The 3682-nt window shown below is 37.5% G+C and overlaps 1 pseudogene; it reads left to right on the forward strand.

Annotated features, from left to right (window-relative positions):
- The first annotated feature begins 285 nt into the window (after positions 1 to 285).
- LOC122797417 lies at positions 286 to 437 on the forward strand (annotated as a pseudogene).
- The last annotated feature ends 3245 nt before the right edge of the window (positions 438 to 3682 follow it).

Below are 3682 nucleotides of genomic sequence, written 5' to 3' on the forward strand. Positions count from 1 at the left end.
CTGTACTTTAAAATGTGTTCCCGGGGTCATTTTCATTACAAAAAGAATAAAATGTTTTCTTGTTTTTGCAGACTAATTTGTGCCGGTATAGTGTATTGGAATCCTTTCTAGCATTAATGTCCATAAATGTGAAAGTTTTAGTTGTTTTAAAAAAGATATCTGAAAGTATCTGAACTTGTTTACAGTCTTGTATAGATATTTAAGAGGTAATATTTCAGGTGTATATAGTATTTTGAGACAACAGGCTCTTGAAATGCTTCTGGTTATCAAAAAGTATTGGACAACATACTTAGTTGGCAGGCAGAATATCATGATCAAGAAGGTGTTTTTTCTAGGGTTGGATTTACCCCTGTGGTTGGGATGACCCTTGTGTTTTATTTGAGAAACTCTACTGCATAATTTACAGTAGTGGGGGATTGTGTTAACTCTGATCCCTGAAGAAGGGGTTTGGAAATTTGCCATAACAGTTAAGGTGTTTACCTTACAGACAAAGGTACATGGTTTGATTCTCACCAGTGAAAATTGAATAGGCTTAAAATGGCCCACAATGATAGTTAGCCTATTACTTACATATGTAGTTACCCTATTACGTACATATGTACCTATGAGCCTGTGTAGGAGATTATACATGAATGGCAAATGTATGAATTGGTTATCTGACATATTAACTAATGCCTAAAGTATGCTTTAAAGCAAGCACTTAAAGCAAATATTAGTTTTTGATTTAAGCAATAGTTCATATATTTTTAAAAATAAGCTTGGACACTTATTACAAGGATGAATGCTTTTATATACTGGCAGGCTATAAGGGCATTATTGTTCATACTTGAAATATTTGCATGTACGTATCCATATATGTATGTATATATTTTTGTATGTAGATGGTAACATCAGCATGAATGTTTCTATGGCTAACATGTATTACATTAGTGGTCTTGGAGTGTATGTGTACAAATGTACTTGTTTCTCAGCCCCTGAACATTAATGGTGGTCAAGTTGCTCAATAGCCAATTTAGCATGGACATTCCAGCATCAATAGTGCTAATGTTATTAACAACAGAATGACTTGGAGGCTAAGCTATAAGCTATAATAATGTTTAAACCCCCCAGTATGGCTATTAATGCTCCCTCCACTAGATTTAACCATTTATTTATTTATTTTATTTTTTATTTATTTTACATTTGTTGACCGGGATAGTCTGACTGGATATATGTCCATTTTCAGAGGAGGCCCGGGGAGAAAAGCTCCAGTTACAGAATATAAAAATTACATAGAAGTTCAGATACACAGTAAAATATCACACTGAGAGTCAAGCATATTTACAGGTTAGTTTAGTGAAGCCCTCCAACAGGGACTATTGAGTTACACAGTGTGTCATCTTAGACAAAATCATCAGGTTACAACAGTTTTGAGTAAGAAATGCTTACAATACTATCTGGGTAGGGTAATTAATATGGAGAATAATCAGGGTTATTTATTATTTTACATTTGATAACTGGGGGTTTCTGACTGAGCCAAAAAGGCCTTTTTCAGCAGAGGACTGGGGAGAAAAGCAAATTACAGATACATTTAGTTAGACATGATCATATACACACAAATTACAAAGGACATGTATTTACAGTGGTATGTGGCACATCAACAGTTACAGTAGAGAGAACAAACAAAAAAATATTAATTTAAAAAATAAAGGTAATTAATAGATTTGCGGTGTACAGCTGAAATTTGGAACATAGGTAGAATACATACATAGTATACAGGTACAGTACATACATTGTAGATTAGCCAGTGTTTGTGAGTAAGAATGAAAACTATTATCAAGTGCTCTATATTTAGTATGTATATGTTATCTGCTTTCACTAGCCTGGGGAGCAATCATGGCACTGCCAACTTTGCTTGAGATGTTGCCTGATGAGGTCTTTAAAGGAGGCTTTGGATGATGTGTTTTGAATGCCAGTGGGGACAGAGTTCCATTTTTTAGCCACTGAACTACTATATAGCACAAATCCAAAGCTATTGTAGCTGTTGGTGACTTCTAGTAGTAGTTTGCTTGATGATCTAAGAGGCCTTTTGGCTGAGTGATGTTGTACTAGGTTTTTGAGGGCAGGACACATATTGGGGAGGTAATAGATAGAACGACAGAGGCAGAACTGATTGTAAGTTAGGAGGTTGGGCAGTTCAAGCCAGTGGAGCTGTCTCAAAGCAGTACAGTGATGAGTTCTATATGAGCAATTTGCAGCAAAGCAGGAAATTCTGTTATAGCAGGCTTACATGTTGCTTAGTTCAGTTTTGTTGAGATTAGTCAGAATGGGAGATGCATAGAGTAGGGTGGATAGAAGTTGGGAGCGAGCAATGGCTGATCTTGTGTCATTGGTAAGAAATGGTTTGTTACGGTAGAGTGATCCCAGTTTGGCACGTACGTTTTTAATAGTTAACTTGAGATGACTATCAAATTTTAGGTGGGAGTCTATGGTTATTCCCAATAGCTTAACCTGTGCCACTGGAGTGATTGGAGTAGCATTTGTGGATTATATAGTGAATTGACTGTTATTAGTGTTTTTGTTAGAACTGGTTATAATCATAAGCTGAGTTTTCTTTGGACTGAGGCTAAGTTGGGCTTTGGTAAGGTAGTTTTCAAGGTCAGAGAATGCTAATTGAGTTGTTTGCAGGAGGGTAGGAATGTTTTGTGCAGCACAGATTAAGGTAGTGTCATCTGCATATTGAATGATAGATGCATGCTGTGTTGAGGTATGGAGGTCATTTGTGAAGACTGTAAATAGTACTGGTCCTAAGACAGAACCCTGTGGGACTCCTATAGTTATGGGCAGCTGAAGAGAGAGAGAATTTTCCCATTTCACAGCTTGGTACCTGTCAATTAAGTAGCTTTGGAACCAGGTAAGAGTGGAATTCGATAGGCGATATTGATTTAGTTTGTTTAGCAGGATTTGGTGTGAGACTGTGTCAAATGCTTTGGACATATCCAAAAAAAGAGTGGCACCTGTAGGCCTTCATTTTTGAGACTGTTTACTGTGTCTGTGAAGCAGAGGAGAGCTGTAGTGGTACTATGGGCAGGTCTGAAACCATGCTGTGTAGGTGACAGGATGTTGCTGTCTAGGAGATAGTTTAGCATCTGGGTATGGATGCATTTTTCTAGGATTTTGGCCAAGGGGGAGAGTAAAGCAATGGGTCGGTAGTTATTAAGTTCAGTGGAGGTCCGCCTTTATGTATGGGTATAACATAGGATATTTTCCAGAGTTTGGGCACATAGTTTTCAACAATCGATCTGTTTATGAGAGTGGAGACTGGGATAGCAATAGCATCTGCTGTGAGTTTCAAGAAATAGCTAGGGAGTAGGTTGGCTGCTGTTGATGAAGTTTTTAGTTTGGAGAGCATGCTTTTGATTGAAGTGGTGGAAACTGTTTTGAGGGTAAAGCTTGTATTAGTGTTATTTGTGTTGGGGTGATAGTGAGGAAGGAACTGTCCTGTAATACTAAGGATAGAATTGAGTTCACAAAGTGGGAGATGAATTGTGTTTCGATGGGAACTTTAGTGTCAGGGGTGGTTGGTTTGGGGGTAGCCTTTTGGGTGGATTTCAGTAGCTGGTTTACATTTTTCCAAAATTTTTGGGAGTTGTGTTGGTATTTAGTTTGTAATGTTGTGCAGTAGGATTTTTTGTCCAGCCTA

Source organism: Protopterus annectens, chromosome 3.part0, assembly GCF_019279795.1.
Source record: "Protopterus annectens isolate FY-2018-M chromosome 3.part0, PAN1.0, whole genome shotgun sequence".
NCBI lineage: Eukaryota > Metazoa > Chordata > Ceratodontiformes > Protopteridae > Protopterus > Protopterus annectens.